The following is a 24,417-nucleotide window of genomic DNA, read 5'->3' on the forward strand; positions in this document are numbered from 1 at the left end:
ATAATTGGAACCTCCGCTCCAAAAGAATTCCCGCCGTGAACAATTGTTTGCTGCAATTTAAATTGCACTTGCCAGCAAGAGAACTGTAAGAAAAAATTGGGAAGTAAAAGTCTTGTAAAGGAAAGAATTTATCGAACTGTAGCTCAGCTTGAGTCTCTGCTTTTTGGGATGGGAAGGGAGGAAGGTAACACAAATAGTATCTTTACTTAAAAGGATTTATTTTTGAAAAAAGATTGAACCTCCATGAGTCTATCTTGGGCATCTTGAAAAACTTTGGATAAAATTCCACCAGAGTTGCCTCCTGATGTGTTCATGTTAGATTTTGTGACAAATGGATTTTTCACTAGTGTAAATAATGGCTCGGAATTTCCTCTGAACAAGACCTGCTCTGCCATTGTAACTTCACTGGAAGTGTGACTGAAACCCCACTAAAGTTCGCAAATGGGGTTTCAGCCGCTCTTCAGGCGAAGTTATGGCAGCGGAGCAGGATCAGATCTAAGGAAATTCCCGACCAATGTGTTATTCTGCCCTGCCCCCCACCTCATCTGCTGCAATGCAGGTCTTTCGTAGTGCATTATGAAGGAAAGGAAGGAGCCCACTGTAATGTGGTGCCTACGTGTTACACTTCATATAAAGGTGGTAGCTCTACCATACTGCACAATACTACACTCCTCTGTGGAGCACTGACAGCCTATTTTAAAAATAAAAATCTAGTTTAAAAAGTTACTCTTCCCTTCCTCTAATGGGCTAAGTATCCACAAGTTTCTTTTTCTTTATATACTTGTAACTTAAAAAAATCTTCTGAAAAAAGGTGACCAATTGATCTGTGCCATGTGTTGTAAATACATTTTATTATCAGTGTCTTTCTCAGATTGCATTTAAATTAGAGAAGGAATATTTATTTAGGTGCATAAAATGTTTTGTGTTGAAGGACAAATAGTACCCATAAATGACACGAATAACTTGTCTTGTTGTCTTAACCCAAGTTAGTTTTCAGGAAAAAAAAGCATCTATTTTAAAGGAATGGGTCTGAGTGACAATGCAACTCACAGAAAATGAAGTTTTCTAAAGATTGAATGGCTCCTACCCTCTGTACTGTAATTATCACATCTATTGTACTTGACAATCCAACATTAATACAAGAAATAAATTATCTTTTGTGGACTGAATATGTTTAAGATATCACATGGCTAGCATGCTCTTGCTACATTAATTACCAGCCCTTTTGTATTAAATATAACAATATATCTTTATTCCAATTAAAATTTTTCTTAATTAAATTCTCCTGTTTCTTGAAAGATAAAAATGACCCTAGACACATTCCCTAGTTACTTGTGCTCAGAAACTTGAAGAGCATCCTTACTTTATGTGTGTATATTTGGCAAAGTGAGGTTAGAGGCCAGGAATAGTTGAACCAGGGAATTCAGAGTTAATAAAGTCCCTATTTTAAAGTCATACATCATTTCTATGTAGTATTTTGTATATAAATGATATAATAAATTATTAATAGAATTTTACATTTATGTGAGTCAGTTTTTCTGTTGTTTTCAATGTAAGTGTGATGGTTGTGGGGTTAGATAAGAGAGGACCACTTAAGTGATGGGGAGGAAAGAGGAGGAAATGGTTGCAATCTGGAGAGGTTGGTGGTAGTGAAATCAATGGAATGAAATCCGGCGGGTTGTATAATGGGCGGGCGAAACACTCCACCAGGTTACCGCCCAAGCGGTGAAGTTGAAAATTGCCCCCGTTATTTCTGTTGTTGTATACTACTAAAAAAAACCTTCTGCAATGATAGCACTGTTTTCCTTCGGGTAGCTGACACTGTCTTCATAAGTTACGACAGGAGGTCCCCAGGAGTCAATATTTGCAGGGTGTAACAGATTCGGAGGTGACACCAATTGGTAATCGATGTCTCATTTATTAATAGTCAAATCAAACATGTAAATGTTTCAAATATTTAGACAACAAAAATCAAAACAATATTGCCCCGTTTGATCTCTGGGCAGAGGTCGTAATTAAGTTGGCAATGTGGTCGTTTCGGGTTTTCCGACAGTGAGGTGGTCTTCTGATAGTCAGGTGTTCTTCTGACAGTTGTGTCATCTTCAGACACCGAAGTGTTCTTTCGACAGCTGATGGTCTTTGCTGATTCCTCTGCCCTGAGCTCAAAAGACGTTGGGATTTTATGTCCCCTCTGGCAGGAAACTCACACCATTATGAAACAACACTCATAAGACCCTTATGGATTAATAAAGTTGTTTTTCAAAGAATTCAAGATGGTCAGCTTGTTTTAACATTGCTCATTTAACCACAAGACCCTTTTGCAAAGTCATTTTTAAAGAATTCAAGATGGTCAGTTTGTTTTAACATTACTCATTTAACCACAAGACCCTTTTCAATGTAGCTTTCAAGGTGGCCAGCTTGTGTGACCACATTGTCTAGCTATCTAGCCATGGCCCTGGTCTAATTGCTATCTTTGGATGATTGTTCCACTTTTTTGGGTCATTGTTCCTCTTTTTATCATGTAGTTGCCATGTATAGCAAGGAGGGTGGTGTGGGTCAGTCTCTAATCAAAGGGTAACAGTTTGCAATTCGGCAAAATAAGCTGCATACTCAGCAAAATACACAGCGCAGCCTGCAGAGCATGATGGTTAGTAGCCTTAAGAAAAAGATGTCAATTCATCCCTATTTCCAATATTCTTACAAGGGGGCTTTCAAACAGAAAAGTTTGGAAAACACTACTCTACCACACTCAATATAACTAGTCAATCGCTAAGATGAAACACAATTTTGGTATTTAAAAAGGGCACTATATTGGTAAAAAACTGTTTGATTATCTTTTTGTACCAACAGCCAATACAATGCGATACATCACATTGGATGTACGAACACACGAATTAAGAGCAGGAGTAGCCATTTGGCCCCTCGAGCCTGCTCTGCCATTTGATAAGATCATGGCTGATCTCAAGAAATATTATTCTTATTGAGAATGATACATGGCTCTATTCATTTACCAAACAAAAGGCGTGTCAAAGAAATTTATTCCATTAAAGTAAAAGGCTTTTTATAATATAAATTCAATAATTTAGAAGAATAGCAAATGTTAGGCAGTGAGTTTAAGGTGATAATTCTTTCAGAGTTATGATGGCATCCATAAACATTTATGACATCATAAAAATTGCTGAATTGAATAACAGCCTTGTTAGAATGTGGAAGTGCTGTCAAATGGTATTATATTTCAAGTAATACTTTTAATGTGAGTATCTGACACTCCCTATTGATGTGCATAAATGTGTACAATTATTGTAGCACATTACTTGGTTCTAGTAGCTTTGAGACCTTCATTTCTTAATGGGCATTAGTCAATTTGTTTCTGGGCATAAGCTGCGGCATAATTGACACTAATGTGCTAGCCATAACTGAGAGGACACAGAGCAGGTATTATTTCAGCAAGTCTGACAAAATAAGTAACATTTGCGCCAGGCAAGTGCCAGGCAATGACCATCTCCAACAAGAGAGAGTCTAACCACCCCACCTTGACATTCAACAGCATTACCATCGCCGACTCCCCACCATCAACATCCTGAGGGTCACCACTGACCAGAAACTTAACCGGAACAGCCATATAAATACTGTGGCTACAAGAGCAGGTCAGAGGCTGGGTATTCTGCGGTGAGTGACTCACCTCCTGACTCCCCAAAGCCTTTCCACCATCTACAAGGCACAAGTCAGGAGTGTGATGGAATACTCTCCACTTGCCTGGATGAGTGCAGCTCCAACAACACTCAACACCATCCAGGACAAAGCAGCCCACTTGATTGACACCCCATCCACCACCCTAAACGTTCACTCCCTTCACCACCGGTGCACTGTGGCTGCAGTGTGTACCATCCACAGGATGCACTACTGCAACTCGCCAAGGCTTCTTCAACAGCACCTCCCAAACCCGCGATCTCTACAACCTAGAAGGGCAAGAGCAGCAGGTACATGGGAACAACACCACCTGCACGTTCTCCTCCAAGTCACACGCCATCCCGACTTGGAAATATATCGCCATTCCTTCATCGTCGCTGCGTCAAAATCCTGGAACTCCCTTCCTAACAACACTGTGGGAGAACCTTCACCAGACGGACTGCAGCGGTTCAAGAAGGCGGCTCACCACCACCTTCTCAAGGGCAATTAGGGATGGGCAATAAATGCCGGCCTCGCCAGCGACGCCCACATCCCATGAACGAATAAAATACATCTTTTAGGCTCCTCCCAACATTACACTACAGATCATTCTAAATGCTCTGGTTGACATTCCAAAACATGTTGGTATAGCAACCGCAATGGTTGTGTGTCCACTAGTCTTAATGTTTTTTTTAAAGCCTCCCACAGTGTTTCTGACTGTGGACTATTATTCTCACCAGATTTTGGGGACAGGGGAAGTCTGAAAACTTTTTAATGTTTTGAATTGCAATGAACAATTAATGATTTGATGTAAGCGCATCATTGCCAAATGAAACAATATCGTTGCTACGATAATGTTCTTGCATTCCCACTTCTGTTCACAGGTGACTACAGTCCTCAGGAAGAACTTAGGGGCAAAACGTAGCAGGAGCCCTGACTTTCCCTTCATTCGGCATACCCTTAAACCAGTTGGGAATTCTTTTCCATTTTTTAAACTTTGTTTCTGTTGTTTTGTTTTTGTTCTATAATGACCACCTGCATTTATACAGCACCTTTTGAGATAAAAAAAACATTTCAAAGCACTTCATAAATAAAAGGAAACCGATCCTGACCCAGAACTTGTCATGTGCGAGGAATAATCAGACTCAAGTAGAAATACTTTTAAGGATTAAAAGTAAATAACCCTCAAGAGAATAGGGATAAGTATCATGCTCAGCTTAAGGTAATGAAAGCTGCTATCACAGCACCCAAAGGTCACTGGAGAGGAAGATTGCAGATAACTGCAGTAGCAATAGTAAAATCTTTGTTAGTTATATTTGGGTGATAAACGGCTAAATAGGGCCATGAAAGGGTTCCTCAGGGCAGATTCAGGTAGTCTCCCAGAACATGCGGAGGTTTTAAATGACTCTGCTCAGTTACCATTAATGCAGTCTGTAGTTGACATGAAACTTATTACAGTTAAAGTAGATGCAGATCTGTTCTTGAAGAAAATAAGGGATCTTAAATCAGATCCTGATCCAGATAGCATTTACCCGAGGTTGCTTAAAGAAATGGGAGTTGTGCTAAGTGAACCCCTTGCTTGTATATTCAATATTTCACTGGCATCGGGGATCATTATTAATGACTAGGGGAGGCTAATGTTATACCGATATTCAAAAAGGGAAACAAGTCAGAACTGGGAACTGATAGGATCATTGGCTTGACATCAGTTATAGGAAAATTACTGGAGGGGCTCGACAGAGAAGGGCTTATTAGGGACACATAACATGGGTTCTGGAAAAGATGGACATGTTGTACCAAGCTGGTGAAATTCTTTGAGGAAGTTACCAGGTTGATGGATGAAGGCAGTTTGGTAGATATTGGATTCTTGGACATTGAAAAAGCTTTTGATAAGGTATCTCACAATAAGTTGCTTTATAAGATAGAGTCCTGTGGGATTGAGAGCAGGTCCTGGGTGGGATAGGGAATTGACAGAGGGTTGTCATTAATGATAATGGCTCCACCTGGAGACCGATTACAAGTGGAGGCCCACAGGGATTAGTGTTAGGGCCATTACTCTTCATGATATACATCAATGTTCAGGATGAATGCATTGGGAGTAATGTCTGCAAGTTCACGGATGACACTAAGATCTATGCTGTTGTCAGAACCCTTGAGGAGAAAAAAAGATTGCACTCCGATCTAGGTGCAATGGGGAATGGGCCCACATCTGGCAAATAGCATTAATGTTGATAAATATAGTGTGATATATATACTAATGTTGATAAATATAGTGTGATATGTATAATGTTGATAAATATAGTGTGGTATATCTATAATGATAAAAATAGTGTGATATATACTGATGTTGATAAATATAGTGTGATATACATAATGATAAATATAGTGTGATATGTATAGTGATGTTGATAAATATAGTGTGATATATATACAATAATAAATATAGGGTGATATATACTGGTGTTGATAAATATAGTGTGATATATATCGTGATAAATATAGTGTGATATATACTGATGTTGATAAATACAGTGTGATATACATAGCAATGTTGATAAATATAGTGTGATATATACTGATGTTGATAAATATAGTGTGATATATATCGTGATAAATATAGTGTGATATATACTGATGTTGATAAATATAGTGTGATATATACTGATGTTGATAAATATAGTGTGATATATATCGTGATAAATATAGTGTGATATATACTGATGTTGATAAATAGAGTATGATATATAATGATAAATAGAGTGTGATGTATACTAATGTTGATAAATAAAGTGTGATATATATAATGATAAATATAGTGTGATAAATACTGGTGTTGATAAATATAGTGTGATATCTATATATAGTGACAAATATAGCGTGATTTTTTTTATTCGTTCATGGGATGTGGGCGTCGCTGGAAAGGCCAGCATTTATTGCCCATCCCTAATTGCCCTCGTGAAGGTGGTGGTGAGCCGCCTTCTTGAACCGCTGCAGTCCGTGTGGTGAAGGTTCTCCCACAGTGCTGTTAGGAAGGGAGTTCCAGGATTTTGACCCAGCGACGATGAAGGAATGGCGATATATTTCCAAGTCGGGATGGTGTGTGACTTGGAGGGGAACGTGCAGGTGGTGTTGTTCCCATGTACCTGCTGCCCTTGTCCTTCTAGGTTGTAGAGGTCGTGGGTTTGGGAGGTGCTGTCGAAGAAGCCTTGGCGAGTTGCTGCAGTGCATCCTGTGGATGTTTACACACTGCAGCCACTGTGCGCTGGTGGTGAAGGGACTGAATGTTTAGGGTGGAGGATGGGGTGCCAATCAAGCGGGCTGCTTTGTCCTGGATGGTATCGAGCTTCTTGAGTGTTGTTGGAGCTGCACTCATCCAGGCAAGTGGAGAGTATTCCATCACACTCCTGACTTGAGCCTTGTAGATGGTGGAAAGGCTTTGGGGAGTCAGGCGGTGAGTCACTCGCCGCAGAATACCCAGCCTCTGACCTGCTCTTGTAGCCACAGTATTTATGTGGCTGGTCCAGTTAAGTTTGTGATCAATGGTGACCCCCAGGATGTTGATGGTGGGGGATTCGGCGATAGTAATGCCGTTGAATGTCAAGGGGAGGTGGTTAGACTCTCTCTTGTTGCAGATGGCCATTGCCTGGCACTTGTCTGGCGCAAAGGTTTCTTGCCACTTATCAGCCCAAGCCTGGATGTTGTCCAGGTCTTGCTGCATGCGGGCACGGACTGCCTCATTATCTGAGGGGTTGCGAATGGAACTGAACACTGTGCAATCATCAGTGAACATCCCCATTTCTGACCTTATAATGGAGGGAAGATCATTGATGAAGCAGCTAAAGATGGTTGGGCCGAGGACACTGCCCTGAGGAACTCCTGCAGCAAGGTCCTGGGGCTGAGATGATTGGCCTCCAACAACCACTACCATCTTCCTTTGTGCTCGGTATGACTCCAACCACTGGAGATTTATCCCCCTGATTCCCATTGACTTCAATTTTACTTGGTGCCACACTCGGTCAAATGCTGCCTTGATGTCAAAGGTAGTCATTCTCACCTCACCTGTGGAATTCAGCTCTTTTGTCCATGTTTGGCCCAAGGCTGTAATGAGGTCTGGAGCTGAGTGGTCCTGGCGGAACCCAAACTGAGCATCGGTGAGCAGGTTATTGGTGAGTAAGTGCCGCTTGATAGCACTGTCAATGACACCTTCCATCATTTTGCTGATGATTGAGAGTAGACTGATGGGGCGGTAATTGGCCGGATTGGATTTATCCTTTTTTTTGTGGACAGCACATAACTGGGCAATTTTCCACATTGTTGGGTAGATGCCAGTGTTGTAGCTGTACTGGAACAGTTTGGCTAGAGGCACGGATAGTTCTGGAGCACAAGCCTTCAGCACTACAGCCGGGATGTAGTCGAGGCCCATAGCCTTTGTTGTATCCAGTGCACTCAGCCGTTTCTTGCTATCACGTGGAGTGAACTGAATTGGCCGAAGACTGGCACTTGTCTGAAGATATAAATATAATAATAAATATAGTGTGATATATACCGATGTTGATAAATATAGTGTGATATATACTATGGATGCTCAGTCGTTGAGTATATTCAAGACTGAGATCGATAGATTTTTGCACACTAGGGGAATCGAGGGATATGGGGTTGGGTGGGAAAGCGGAGTTGAGGTAGATGATCAGCCATGATCTTATTGAATGGCGGAGCAGGCTCGAGGGGCCGTATGGCCTATACTTGCTCCCATTTCTTGTGTTTTGTGTGTAGGACCATGCTATTCGCTTAAAGTCTGTTGAAAGGGAAAGAGACCTGGGTGTTATAGGGCATGACCCTTTAAAGGTCCACATTCAGTATCGAGTCGCTATAGTGAAAGCAAATAGGGTATTAGGATGTAAAGCAAGAGCACCATAGCGTACTTGTACAAGAACCTGGTTAGAATACTGTGTCCAGTTCCGGTCCCCTCACATGGTGAAGCCCTAGAAAACATCAGAGGAGGGCCACTTGATTAATACCTAGTTTAAAAACCCTTAGCTCTTATGATAGGCTCAGGGAGTTGGGTCTTTTTACTCCAGTAAAACATAAACTTATATATCCTTCGTCAAAAACCTTGGGTAGCAGAAAACAGTCTAATGTGTATAATTTGCTGTTTATTGAGAAGCATACAGAACATGTACAATTTTGGACATATCTGGAAAGCTGATAAATGGCTAGTTCAATTTCCAGCGGGGAATTGGCATTTATTTGATATGGTCTACATGGTGTGAAGTAGCTTCTTTGGCATTACTTTAGTATTGCTGATATTTGCCTTGCTGTCAATCGGTGGCGTGGAGCAAGATTTTAACACCTACTATTTTACCCTCTGATAATGATTATTGTAAATCTTATATTAGGTACCTTCAGTGTTCTCAGACTTAGAGTGTTTAGTCAATGCTGGACTTTACTTTTATATCTGAGAGATTTGCACAAAGTGTCAACAGAAGCATGGGTGTGAAAGCAATTTCTGCTTGACAGAGGAAATAACATACTCAAAGGGATCTAGAAAAGTCTGAGTTGGCTTAATGGAAGCTTTTGTGAGTTTCCTAAAGCCACATTACTGAGAACTAGATGACTCAGCTTTTTAAGCCTATTATTTGCCTACATTCCCACTGGCATATATCTGCTCCAGTGTAAATATGGGTTAGTATCCAATGGGAAGCAAGAAAATTATTCTGCACAGGAAACAGGACTAGATTTGGAAAGTAAACAGCACAAAAGGATTAGATGTAATATTGGGAAATTGTCTGTTTGTTCATTCTATCATCACATGGCATATCGGGACACCCATTAGGACAATTCAAGAAGGGAAGACAATTTCACTAATAGACCATAACTATACTAAGGGTTTAAGACAGATTGTTTACTTTCCTAGTGCAGGTAATCTCATGAAGTCCCCTAGACCCTTAGGGTAAGGAATATCTTTGGTGAAACAGATAGTTAATCCACAACTTTTACTTTGCAATTCAGCATTATCAATGGATGGAATACCATGACTGAGAAATCCTGATGAAGTCCAGAGCAAAATAGACCAGCGATTATTAAAGCATGTTTCTGAAACCTCCATGCTCCAGATGTGCGTTATGTGATATTTTACCTGGGACAACTCGGAAACAACAGTGACTGCAACTGGAAATCATCATTTGGTCGAGGATGTTGTATAATCTGTCTGAAATCTACCAGTTTAACAGCATGAATATATCCGAGATTGCTTATTACAGATTTGCACATTCCAAGGGCCAAGACTATGTGCTCAGGGTTGCTTAGGGGAGAGCCAGTCCCCATTTTGCCCTTGCAGCACTAAAGGATTGAATTTCCACAGGCACGCTCATCTCGTGGGGCCTTGTCTGCTGGGAGCACATATTGGGAATTCGCAGATGGCTCCCCATGATTTTTCATTAATTACAAATGAATGGACAGAAAATCAAGGGGAGTGTGCCTGTGATTTTCCAATAGGTGCTTCTGGCAAGCAAGGCTCTGCCAGGTGCACAGATTTGGAAATTTGACCCTTTGGTGCTGCAATAACCTGTGCAATAACCTGTGCAATAACCTGAATGCTACTGTAATTACTTTTCCCATCTGAAGTACCAAAAGAGATAATCATTGTATTTTGTCCGACACCACTTTCATGACTATAATATGAATGTTTACTTCTTGAATCCTTCAATTGCGTTATGTACAATTTGATTGAATAAAGATTATTTAAATGATAAAATTTCTTTGGTGATAATTCATATGTTCTGTATTTTACAATTGACAAAGCATACTAATTGAAATAATTAATCAAAAATAAAACTTCATTTTGGTCGAAAAAAATATATCCCAGCAAGAAAAAATTGAATAGAGCTTTATTTTACTTTACCCTTGTAATGTTTGAGGATGACACAAGCAGATCAAAGGGTAAAAAACAAGAAACGGCTATTAGATCCACTGAGTCAGTATCTTCTAACTATTATCAATGGTCCACTTGAAATCTTATACAGTTTCCTGAAGGAGGTGAATAACCAACAAATAATACTTTCTGAAATTTCTCCCTAGTACCTGAAAGTAACTGAGTGGTAAATCTACCATATCAATCAAAATGATTAAATCCTACACAGTTACCTACATGGGTTACATTCCAATTAGTACCAACAGGACTACAACCACAGTGAACCTGTAGAAGTATTTCATCATCTGTAATTACACTTTCAGTCATGTTCTTAACTAATTTTTGTTAGGCTCCTTTTTAAAGGAGTATTCAACATAACATTAATCGATTTTTATAACAGTCTATTCTGTGTATCCCTCGAAAATCACTGCCTGCATTTATTGGGTAATCCATCATTAGGCCAGTCCTTATTGTTTTTTTTATTCGTTCATGGGGTGTGGGCATCGTTGGCGAGGCCAGCATTTATTGCCCATCCCTAATTGCCCTTGAGAAGGTGGTGGTGAGCCGCCTTCTTGAACCGCAGCAGTCCGTCTGGTGAAGGTTCTCCCACAGTGCTGTTAGGAAGGGAGTTCCAGGATTTTGACCCAGCAACGATGAAGGAACGGCGATATATTTCCAAGTCGGGATGGTGTGTGACTTGGAGGGGAACGTGCAGGTGGTGTTGTTCCCATGTGCCTGCTGCTCTTGTCCTTCTAGGTGGTAGAGGTCGTGGGTTTGGGAGGCGCTGTCGAAGAAGCTTGTGGTGAAGGGAGTGAATGTTTAGGGTGGTGGATGGGGTGCCAATCAAATGGCTGCTTTGTCCTGGATGGTGTCGAGCTTCTTGAGTGTTGTTGGAGCTGCTCATCCAGGCAAGTGGAGAGTATTCCATCACACTCCTGACTTGTGCCTTGTAGATGGTGGAAAGGCTTTGGGGAGTCAGGAGGTGAGTCACTCGCCATAGAATACCCAGCCTCTGACCTGCTCTTGTAGCCACAGTATTTATATGGCTGTTCCGGTTAAGTTTCTGGTCAATGGTGACCCCCAGGATGTTGATGGTGGGGATTCGGCAATGGTAATGCTGTTGAATGTCAAGGGGAGGTGGTTAGACTCTCTCTCTTGTTGGCGATGGTCATTGCCTGGCACTTGTCTGGCGCGAATGTTACTTGCCACATATCAGCCCAAGCCTGGATGTTGTCCAGGTCGTACTGCATGCGGGCTCAGACTGCTTCATTATTTGAGGGGTTGCGAATGGAACTGAACACTATGCAATAATCAGCGAGCATCCCCATTTCTGACCTTATGATGGAGGGAAGGTCATTGATGAAGCAGCTGAAGATGGTTGGGCCTTGGACACTGCCCTGAGGAACTCCTGCAGTGATGTCCTGGGGCTGAGATGATTGGCCTCCAATAACCACTACCATCTTCCTTTGTGCTAGGTATGACTCCAGCCACTGGAGAGTTTTCCCCCTGATTCCCATTGACTTCAATTTTACTAGGGCTCCTTGGTGCCACACTCGGTCAAATGCTGCCTTGATGTCAAGGGCAGTCACTCTCGCTTCACCTCTGGAATTCAGCTCTTTTGTCCATGTTTGGCCCAAGGCTGTAATGAGGTCTGGAGCCGAGTGGTCCTGGCGGAACCCAAACTGAGCATCGGTGAGCAGGTTATTGGTGAGTAAGTGCCGCTTGGTAGCACTGTCGACGACACCTTCCATCACTTTGCTGATGATTGAGAGTAGACTGATGGGGTGGTAATTGGCCAGATTGGATTTGTCCTGCTTTTTATGGACAGGACATACCTGGGCAATTTTCCACATTGTCGGGTAGATGCCAGTGTTGTAGCTGTACTGGAACAGCTTGGCTAGAGGTGTGGCTAGTTCTGGAGCACAAGTCTTCAGTACTACAGCCGGGATGTTGTCGGGGCCCATAGCCTTTGCTGTATCCAGTGCACTCAGCCGTTTCTTGATATCACGTGGAGTGAATCGAATTGGCTGTAGACTGGCTTCTGTGATGGTGGGGATATCGGGAGGAGGCCGAGATGGATCATCCACTTGGCACTTCTGGCTGAAGATGGTTGCAAATGCTTCAGTCTTATCTTTTGACCTTATGTTCTGGACTCTGCCATCATTGAGGATGGGGATGTTTGCAGAGCCTTCTCCTCCCATCAGTTGTTTAATTGTCCACCACCATTCATGACTGGATATGGCAGGACTGCAGAGCTTTGATCTGATCCGTTGGTTGTGGAATCGCTTAGCTCTGTCTATAGCATGTTGCTTCCGCTGTTTAGCATGCATGTAGTCCTGAGTTGTAGCTTCACCAAGTTGGCACCTCATTTTTTGGTATGCCTGGTGCTGCTCCTGGCATGCTCTTCTACACTCCTCATTGAACCAGTGTTGATCCCCTGGCTTGTTGGTAATGGTAGAGTGAGGAATATGCCGGGCCATGAGGTTACAGATTGTGCTGGAATACAATTCTGCTGCTGCTGATGGCCCACAGCACCTCATGGATGCCCAGTTTTGAGCTGCAAGATCTGTTCTAAATCTATCCCATTTAGCACGGTGGTAGTGCCATACAACACGTTGGATGGTGTCCTCAGTGCGAAGATGGGACTTCGTCTCCACGAGGACTGTGCAGTGGTCACTCCTGCTAATACTGTCATGGACAGATGCATTTGCGACAGGTAGATTGGTGAGGATGAGGTCAAGTAAGTTTTTCCCTCGTGTTGGTTCACTCACCACCTGCCGCAGGCCCAGTCTAGCAGCTATGTCCTTCAGGACTCGGCCAGCTCGGTCAGTAGTGGTGCTACCGAGCCACTCTTGGTGATGGACATTGAAGTCCCCCACCCAGAGTACATTTTGTGCCCTTGCTACCCTCAGTGCTTCCTTCAAGTGGTGTTCAACATGGAGGAGGACTGATTCATCAGCTGAGGGAGGGCGGTAGGTGGCAATCAGCAGGAGGTTTCCTTGCCCATGTTTGTCCTGATGCCATGAGATTTCATGGGGTCCAGAGTCAATGTCGAGAACTCCCAGGGCCACTCCCTCCTGACTGTATATCACTGTACCGCCACCTCTGGTGGGACGGGACATACCCAGGGATGGTGATGGAAGAGTCTGGGACATTGGCTGAAAGGTATAATTCTGTGAGTATGGCTATATCAGGCTGTTGCTTGACTAGTCTGTGGGACAGCTCTCCCAATTTTGGCACAAGTCCCCAGATGTTAGTGAGGAGGACTTTGCAGGCTCAACTGGGCTTGTTTTGCCTTTGTCGTGTCCAGTGCCTAGTGGCCCGATGCCGGGTGGTCTGTCCGGTTTTATTCTTATTGTGACTTTTTTTAGCGAGATTTTTACAACAGAGAGGCTTGCAAGGCCATTTCAGAGGGCAATTAACAATCAACCACATTGCTGTGGGTCTGAAGTCACATATAGGCCAGACCGGGTAAGGACAGCAGGTTTCCTTCCCTAAAGGACATTAGTGAACCAAATGGGTTTTTATGACAATCCGGTAGTTTCATGGCCACCATTACTGATACTAGTATTTTAATTCCAGATTTTCTTTAATTGAATTTAAATTCCCCAGCTGCCGTGGCAGGATTTGAACTCATGACTCCAGATTATTAGTCCAGTAACATAACCACTATGCTACGGTACCTTATTGATGCCACACATTTTTGAAATAATTCATCTTAGCTTTTGGATTATTTTTGCCCACCTTATTTAGGTAATGTGGCCTTCATCTTGCTATTTTAATTTTGCTATTTTAATTTTTCTCCATAGAGTGTACTTTTTTTTCACATGTCGTAGCTCTAAAATAAAATCCATGATTTTATAGTGCTATCACCCACTTAATTATCCCTGAGCTCTCCTTCTTATCCCCCCCACTTTCAAAAATTCTTCTTGAATGTTTATATAATTACTTTTGGCCTTAGCTATAATTATTTCTATTCTAGACAATTAAGTTAAGTGTTTATTCAATCTTATTGATTTTTGTATATTAGGTAGCATGACAAAAATTCCAAGTCATTGCTGGAAATTCAGGAATACTTTGTTAGAAATTGTACTGCAGTACCAATGGGAAATAGGTTTACTGTAGCCAAATTCAGCACTCTGGTTCTGCAAGTGATGGCTACTGTGCATTTGAATGGAAAGTATGGAGTTTCAGGTGATGTTACTGTCAAAAAGAGAGATTTTACAGATCGAAGTATTGAGTGAAGATTTGCTGCTGGATTTTTGTATTGATACTGAATTTTGAGCAACTCTTTTGGTCCTGTTCCAGTCATAATCTTTGTACAAGAAAGGTAGACTGGTCATATTTAATTGTTGCTGTAGAAAGTGCATCAGGAATAGACCACTTTCCTTGGGTTCATTGTTTTATATGGCATTGGACTGTACTGAGTCCAAGAGCAAGAGGTTGGTAGAGACAGAGAGTGAACTGCTAACAGTGTGAGGACTTTCAACTGAGAATTTGGGTGAGTGTGGGAATTAGATGCAGAGAGGGAAATAGGTGCTAAATGATTTAAACCAAGGAATTATAAACTAATCTATAAACTTTTCAATAAAAAATACATAAAATTTAAAAAAAGATTAAGTAATTACTAGCTATTCAGAAATCAAACTAAACCCATTTACTAAATAAATAAATAAAAACTAGAAATTGCAGTACAGGCTGTGTGTCATGACTGTAATACATGGGAGCTTGTGGACAGAGACTGTCCCGGATTGCCACATCTGCAGTAAATGTGTCTGACTTGAGACCTTCAGCTAAGAGTCTTTGAACTGGAGTGCGAGTTAGAGACACTCCGTCACATAAGGGAGGGGGAGGTGGCGAAGGAGGTCCCGCAGACACTGGTCCTATCCAACAGATACAGGGTACTTGAGACCTGTGAGGATAAGGATGTAGGCTGTGGGGTGGACAGCCAGAATGTTAACTACGGCACTGTGGAGCATGAGGCAGTCCAAGGAGGGGAGGATCAGAATAGAAAGGTTGTAGTCATAAGGGATTCTATAATCAGGGGGCTAGATAACGTCCTCTGCAGTCACGACCGAGAGTCCAGGAGGGTGTGTTGCCTACTTGGTGCAAGGATAAAAGGACCTCTTGGAGCAACTGGAGAGGAACTGAAAAAGGGAGGGGGAGGATCCAGTTGTCGTGGTCCATGTCGGCACCAATGACATAAGGAAGAACAAGAAGGAGGTCCTGCTAAGGGAATATCAGAAGCTAGTAACTAAATTAAAAAGCAGGACCTCATGGGTGGTAATCTCAGGATTATTACCCAGGCCATGTATTAATTGGCATAGGGATAGGCAGATCAGAAAGGTGAATGCGTGGCTGAAAGAGTGGTGTGGGAAGGAAGGGTTCCATTTCATGGGACACTGGCACCAGTACTCGGACAAGAAGGAGCTGTATCCCTGGGATGGGCTCCACCTGAACCGGAATGGGACCAGAGTCCTAGCGGAAAGGATAAATAGGCTTTAAACCAGCAAGATGGGGGAAGGTAATTGGTAGCAATAAACAAAGCTTAAAGATAAAAGAAACAGGAGATGAGTGTAAAGGTCAGACCAGGGTAAGGAATAAAGATAACATAAATGCTCAAGGAACAAATACAGAACTATAAAAGGACTGTTTAAAAAGGAACAACTATTAAAGATGAATTAAACTGCCTGTACAACAATGTACAAAATAAAACGGGGGAACTGGAGGCAATAATCCGTAGCGAGGAACCAGATGTAGTAGGAATAACTGAAACATGGCTACATAAAGAATGGGACTGGCAATTAAATATTACAGGATATACGTATGGAGAAAGGATAGGGAAGAAGGGGAGGTGGAGTAGCTGTACTAATTAGAGATAACATAATGGCAATAGAAAGAAGGGACATAAATAACAGAAGGATAGAAACAGAATCCAGACGGATTGAAATAAACGAAAAGAAGAGATCGATCAAACTAATAGGGGTATTCTACAGACCACCTAATAGTGGAAAGGAGGTGGAGGAAGAAATATGTAAGCAAATATGTGAAATGAGTAAAGGACATAGAATAATAATCATGGGAGATTTTAACTATCCCCAAAGAAACTGGCAAGAAGAGGGAGGTAAAGAGATACAGGGAATGGAATTTTTACAATGTGTGTAGGACTCCTTTCTTACCCAGTATGTAAAAAGCCCAACAAGAGAGGAAGCACTGCTGGTTCTAGTAATGGGAAATGAACCAGAACAGGTAAGAGAAGTAAGTGTAGGGGAACATCTAGGCAATAGTGATCACAACATAATAATGTTTAAGGTAAAGACTGAGAAGAACATAAGTAAGACAAAGATCAAAGTAATAATTTGGGAGAAAAGCTGATTTTCAGGGGATGAGAATGTAACTAGGGAAAATAAACTGGAAAATTTTACTGATAAACAAAAAGATAGAACAGCAGTGGGAAACATTTAAAACAGTGATAAATAGAGTCCAGGAGAAATATATCCCAGTAAAAGCAAAAACAAATTAGCCAGTCATGAAACATCACGGATGAATAAAGAAATAAGGGCAAAATTGAAACTAAAGATAAAGGCATACACTAAGTACATAGACAACAAAGGAGAGGATGACAAAGGGAAAATTAAAAAGTTAGGAAAGAAGTTAAAAAAACAATTAGGAATGCAAAGAAACTACACAATTAAATTATCAAAGAATATAAAAAGAAAGAGTAAAGTATTCTACAGACACATAAATAACAAAAGAACAATCAGGATAGGGATAGGGCCATAAGGGCTACACATGATAAACTCATAGGTAACGACAGCAAAATGGCAGAAATATTAAATAATTACTTTGCCTCAGTATTTACCAGAGAGACTACCATGGTGGGCATGACATTAGGAGAAGACATCAAAAAAGATATAAAGACATTTAAGATAGAAAGGGGGGAGATAATTGATAAACTAATCAAACTTAAAGAGGATAAAACCCCTGGTCTGGATGGATTGCACCTGTGCATATTAAAAGAAGTTAGGGAAGAGATAGCAAAGGCACTTTTACATATATATAAAAATTCATTAGAAAAGAGGATATTGCCAGTGGACTGGCGGACAGCTAATGTGATTCCTATATTTAAAGAGAGAGATAGAACCAATCCAGGGAACGATAGACCAATTAGCTTAATGTCAGTGGCAGGAAAGATGATGGAACTCTAACTCAAAGATGTAATAGAAAAACATCTAGAAACCAAAAATATAATAAAGAATAGTCAGCACGGATTTTGAAAGGGAAAGTCATGCTTGACAACCTTATTGAATTCTTTGAAGAAGTAACAGAAAGGATGGATAAGGGTAATGCAGTAGATGCAATATATTTAGATTTTCAAAACGCCTTTGATCAGGTACTGCATAGTAGACTCATGACTAAGGTCAGAGCATGTGGAGTTGGGGACAAGTAGCAGAATGGATAGCTAGCTGGCTACAAAACAGAAAACAGAGAGTAGGGGTTAAAGGTAGTTACTCAGACTGGCAAAAGGTGGGAAGTGGTGTTCCCCAAGGATCGGTGCTGGGACCACTATTGTTCACTATTTACATAAACAATTTGGACTCGGGAATCAGAAGTACAATTTCAAAAGTTGCAGACAACACCAAATAGGGGGTATAGTTAATACCGAGTAGGACTGCGACAAAATATAGAAAGATATTAATAAAGTTGGAGACTGGGCATGTAATTGGCAAATGAATTTCAATATAGATAAATGTGAGGTATTACATTTTGGTAGGAAGAATAAGAGGGCCACATATTGCTTGGTAGTAAGAGTCTAAATGGGTTTGGGGAGCAGAGGGATCTGGGGGTACACAAATCACTAAAAGTAGTGATGCAGGTTAATAAGGCCATAAAAAAAGCAAACCATGCACTGGAATTAATTTCTACAGGGATAGAATTGAAAATCAGAGAAGTTAGGTTTATCTTGTAAAGAACCTTGGTTAGACCACACCTGGAGATTTGTGCACAGTGCTGGTCTCCATATTATGAAAAGGATATAGAGGCACTGGAAAAGATTTACTGGGATGATACCAGAACTGAGAGGTTATATCTATCAGAAAAGATTGAGCAGGCTGTGGCTCTTTTCTCTAGAAAAGAGAAGACTGAGGGACTGAGGGGTGACCTAATAGAGGTCTTTAAGATTATGAAAGGGTTTGATAGGGCAGATGTAGAGAAGATGTTTCCACTTGCAGAGGAGACCAGAACCAGGGGCCATAAATATAAGACAGTCACTAATAAATCCAAAAGAGAATTCAGGAAAAGCTCTTTACCCAGACAATGGTTAGAATGTGGAACTTGCTACCACAAGGAATAGTTGAGGTGACTAGCATAGATGCATTTAAGGGGAAGCTAGATAAACACATGAGGGAGAAAGGAATAGAAGGATATGTTGATAGGGTTAGATGAAGTAAGGTAGGAGGAGGCTCGTCTGGAGCATAAACAACGGCATGGACCTGTTGGACCAAATGGCCTGTTTCTATGCAGTACATTCTATGTAATGTAAAAGTTTGGTTTGCTCTGTAGCTGCCAAACAGGGTGGCAATATTGCAACATTGGGCAGAAATGAGCTTTGTGGAATACTTATTCCTACCGTTCTACCACTTTTCCAAACTATGTTTGCTCCATATTTGATAAGATCTAATTGCTCAATTACTTATAGAACGAGGTGGGTGGTTTACATCTGTTGGTCCTTCTTTCTTGACAGACCTATTGGTTTGGTCTTCTCAGAATTGCAGATAACACATTTGGCCACTCACTGTTCAATCCAGTCTGCATCGAATCTGTTGTCATTATTTTTCATTTGGTGAGCTAATTACTCTGCAGAGGATGATGATCACAGCAAAGAAAATTTTTGATGGCATTCACCAATTCACTGATGAAGATAAGGAACACAGTAGTACCAAGCATGTTTCTCTGAGGGACCCCAACATAGGTGGGGTGATAAGATAACAAATACGCAATTATCTATACCTGGGGTGGGGGGGGGTGATTTGCCCTGCCTGCTATGTACAGAGAGATTGTAAATATATTTATAATTTCACTGTATCTAGCACAGAGGCCAAATCTTCCCCATTGATATTTGCATCATCTGATCAAATCCAGTTCAGTTGCCCATCAGATCTATTACTAGAGACCAGCTTCTTGAGATACTAATAATTTCTGGTGGGCTGCATCTTGCTCACAGTTTTGTTAAGCAACCATTTATTACCTCCATGAAATTGTTCATACTTCACTTTCTCAGTTGTTTCTGATTTGTCTATTTTGCCTTTAAGGTACTAAAATCCTTAACTGATTATCAAAACTATGATTCCATGTACCCTCCTTTAATAATTCTTATTTCCCCTTCTGCTGTCACATATACCCTTTTGATTGCTGCTTCATCATCCCTACCAACAATATTACTCTCACTGGATTAATGAGTCTATCTTTATGAAACATTCTTTATGACTTTAGATTCATTTGTTGTCCATATTATGCTTGTAGTCAATATTTTTACTGGCTGCATACAGTTGAAATAGTTAATTCCTAATGTTCCTAGCATTAATGTAAATTTTTTTTAGTATAGCTTGCAGCCCCTAATCCCTATTTAAACCTTTTATTTCCAGTTCCTCTCTGAACTGAACAATATTGCTTCTTTTTACATTTTGTTTGTAAATTTATGTGTGTCTTAACCCCTCCCTTGCTAAATCTAATTTAAATGAATAAAAGTAATTACAGTTTTCATATTTTGAGCCAAAAGAATGGCTTGTTGAGTTATTATAAAGTATAATGGTTCCTCAATGGTCTAATGGGTAAATGCATAGTCTGGTGTGCTACTAAACCATACAGACCTGAAGGTTCCAGGTTTGAACACTGGGGTGTTACAGTTGGCCACAGTATCCCTGGCTGGGGAAGAAGAAATTCAATCAAAGTCCATGTCCCTGATTGCTAGGCAGTGACTCCTGGTGGAACATATTGACATTGGGTAAGTATTGGATTGTGATCAGCTGTGATACCTCCATGGTTGAATAGCCGAATTGCACTCGGTGTTTAGGCTGCTATCTGAAAAACAGACACTTTGGCAAGGTTTGGCTGGTACTCATGGTGCCTTATACGGCAAGGGAAAGGAGAAATAAAATAATGAATAGAAAGGAATATTTCTAACAAATTTCCATTTATGGTATTATGATATACGGATAGCTTATTATCAATTTTATCATGTAACAATAATTCAATGGTTTGAAGTTATAATTACAAAGACTTTGCAGTTCATTCTGTTGGACAGACTGCAGCTGAGTTCTTAAAACTGAAAACAGATATGAAAAAAATATTTAAAAATCAAAATTACTTAGCAATTTAGCTGATTCAATAAATCTCATCAGCCTACTGCTGCCTGATTCTTGAACTGTTTCTGACTTGACAGTATTGGAAATAACCTTAGGATTGAGTCAGAATTTATTGCTTATAGGCCTCTGTAGTGATTGTGTGTGTGTAAAACATTTTTCCAAGTCAGATAATGGATATTACATCACAAGACAAATTCTGCTTTAGTCGAATTGTGGAATGTGAAAGAAGGGGAGGCCTTGCTGTTCATTTTTCCAAAAGATGGTTCTTTAAAGGACCTTCTTCACTGGTAAGAAAAAAGGTTAACCTTCGCTAACTGTTCACAATCACACTACATTCAAAAATATTGTAGGTGACATCAATACACATCTGAGAACACCATTCACTTCAATATCCAATGTACAGAAGCAATGGAGTAAAACAAATAAATCCATTCATGAAATGAGAACTAAAATTATGTTAAAAATGTAAAAGGATTTTCAAACAAGATATATAGTTTGACTCGACAATTTGTTCAGCTGAAAACCTTTCCATTATGATTGTAATTTTGAGTGACTTGAATAAAAAAGAGGGGCAGAGAGAAATGGCTTATGTTGTGGTTAAATGCAGCACATAGGCAATAGAGTCATAGAGTCATAGAGTTATACGGCACGGATAGAGGCCCTTCGGCCCATCGTGTCCGCGCCGGCCATCAAGCCCTGTCTACTCTAATCCCATATTCCAGCATTTGGTCCGTAGCCTTGTATGCTATGGCATTTCAAGTGCTCATCCAAATGCTTCTTGAATGTTGTGAGGGTTCCTGCCTCCACAACCCTTTCAGGCAGTGAGTTCCAGACTCCAACCACCCTCTGGGTGAAAAAGTTCTTTCCAAATCCCCTCTAAACCTCCCGCCTTTTACCTTGAATCTATGTCCCCTTGTTATAGAACCCTCAACGAAGGGAAAAAGCTCCTTAGTATCCATCCTATCTGTGCCCCTCATAATTTTGTACACCTCAATCATGTCCCCCCTCAGCCTCCTCTGCTCCAAGGAAAACAAACCCAATCTTCCCAGTCTCTCTTCATAGCTGAAGCGCTCCAGCCCTGGTAACATCCTGGTGAATCTCCTCTGCACCCTCTCCAAAGCGATCACATCCTTCCTGTAGTGGATAGTTGCAATTTAAACTTGGAAGTGCCTACCTATGCTTTCACAAGTATATCAGCATTATAAGACTTCAAAGACCAGTGCAATGTAATCTGGATGACAGAACTCTTCCATTATAAAAAAGTTAAATAATGGGGTAGAATTTCTGCGGGGGATCATCCTCTATAGCTTCAGCAGAGGATTGGTGGAAACCCCGGAGAAACAATGTAAATGGCCGTTCACGCCATTTCTCTGGGAGCTTCCATCAAAATACGACAGGTAATCAAGAGAACCCTGGTGGAAAATCTACACCGTGATACTGCTTTTATCTCCATCTTAGGTTCCTTCTTTTCCCTTCACTTTTAGGTATTGGTCAGTTCACACCTCCTTTATCATCATTAGGTCCAGTCTTAGTGGCATGCATATTTATCTTGTGGTTAATATTTTTGCTGGTCAGTGCCCAGAAATCCCATACTGGAGTTCCAGCTTATACTCCCAGGACTATAGCATTACATCTATAAGGATACCACAGCATTCTCTTCTACTGACCTTCTGTAACCACTTATTCTGCTACTGCTAATGCTCATGTGAGCCCAGACAGTGCTTATCAGCAGGGTACCAACGATTAATAAAACTATTAAAAAAAAATAACTTTTTCAAATTATTGCTGTAAACATAATACACATTTTAGCTACTTATTCCACACAAGATCTACATGATGCACACAAAACTTTGTTGCTTATGGTGGTGTGTTGTTACCAGATATTAACATGCCAATCTGTCGTGTCACAGAATGCTAGGACACAGGTCCATGCTTGAAATTCCTCAGAAGATGAATTTCTGCTCTTAACTATGCATCGGGGAAGATGCTGGCTTGAGGCCGGGCACTTCTCTACAGGGAAGGACATAAAATAAAAACAAATGGCCAGACATCCCTGGCTGTGTCGTTAGATATTTGTTACAACTCAAAAGAGCCGCAAAAGGACATTTGAGAGAATACTGCCTGATTCCCTCTTGGGTCTTGGCTGAGGAATGGCTTTTTGTATATTGCACAGATTACAGTGTCACAAAATGGGGAGATTTTTGTAGTATGTTTCACAGGACTTTAGATGGATAGAATAAATCTCTTTTAAATTGCTTTGTTTCTGTGACAGAGGAATGGGGGTTAGCCAATAACATGACTGACTAGATCTAACAACATATTTGAAGAGTTTTCTATCCCGAATGGTTTTCTTCGTTTACGTTGTCATTGAATACAGAAAGTAATTGCATCAAGAGATGATTTGTTGGTTTAGGGTTTCCCATGAGGTGGCATTTGGAGCAGGGTGGGACATTCCCCCACCCCTGAGATGCTCCCCGACCTGGGCTGTATTTGTGACTCTGGGGTAATTTACATTTAGGAGACAGGCTCCCTGGCCTCCACGGGGCAGCTTTACCAGAAACGAGTGGAAATGTGCTGCAGCAGGCCTGTGAGCTGCTTGAAGAAAAAAAAATGTTGATTGGAAATTTTTAATTTTGCTGATGGGAGCCGTGCACGGCTGTGCTCTGTGAATGCTTGCACAGGCCTCTTTTCAATTGAAGCCCTGAGACTCTCCACCCACCCCCCCCCCCAATCAACCTTTGAACGCTGGATGCCTGGGCCTAACAGGTGGCGTTCAAAGGTTGATGGAGGGGGCGTCTCAGTATCCAGCATTCGAACTGGACAAATACGGGAAACATTATATTACCCTCGTTATCATATGATACGCATGCACCCTCCCACATATGGGCAGGCAAATTGCATGCTGCCGGGACGGGTCTTCGAAAAAGAAGGGAGAGGTAGCGAGTCAGCGAAGCATGGTCCAAGCACATTTATGGCTCCAACTTGCCCAAAGTGACTGGAAATCCTGCAGGATGGATGGGAAAGCCTGGGTCAATATCAGCATTGGTTTGAAATGTTACCTTTGTGGGTCAAAAGATCATTGGGAGATAGGGAAGAGTAGGTAGATTCATTATTTCTGGTAATTGAACCTGAACTTCGACAGCACCACCAAAGGAAAGACATAGAATCAGCAGAGATGGTAAAAACAAGCCTTTACTGCAAAAGCCTCAAATCCAACAGCTTGCATCGCCAAACCTTTTCAGTCCGAGCAGTGGTAGGCCTAAGATATACACCTTAAAAGAGAAGGGGGTAGAGTTTCCGCTTTGGGCGCAATCGGGAAATTGTGTCCAAAATGCACTCGAAATAGTGCTGGTTAGGTTACAGTTCAAGTTGCTGCTAAAATTTATTTGCATAATTACAAACATAAAATCTTCCACGAACCAAAGCAATTGGGCAGCGTAATAGAACTTAATCGTTTCTTTTTTTCTTCTTTCC

General features: G+C 41.1%; 1 long non-coding RNA gene across 1 annotated transcript in view; it reads left to right on the forward strand.

The window, feature by feature from the left end:
• LOC137321071 (uncharacterized) overlaps window positions 1–10,353 on the forward strand; it is a 70,931-nt gene extending 60,578 nt beyond the window's left edge. Inside the window, exon 3 of the long non-coding RNA XR_010962706.1 lies at window positions 9,679–10,353. This is a non-coding gene — a long non-coding RNA (uncharacterized lncRNA). The remainder of the gene's footprint in view (window positions 1–9,678) is intronic.
• The last annotated feature ends 14,064 nt before the right edge of the window (window positions 10,354–24,417 follow it).

Source organism: Heptranchias perlo, chromosome 4, assembly GCF_035084215.1.
Source record: "Heptranchias perlo isolate sHepPer1 chromosome 4, sHepPer1.hap1, whole genome shotgun sequence".
NCBI lineage: Eukaryota > Metazoa > Chordata > Chondrichthyes > Hexanchiformes > Hexanchidae > Heptranchias > Heptranchias perlo.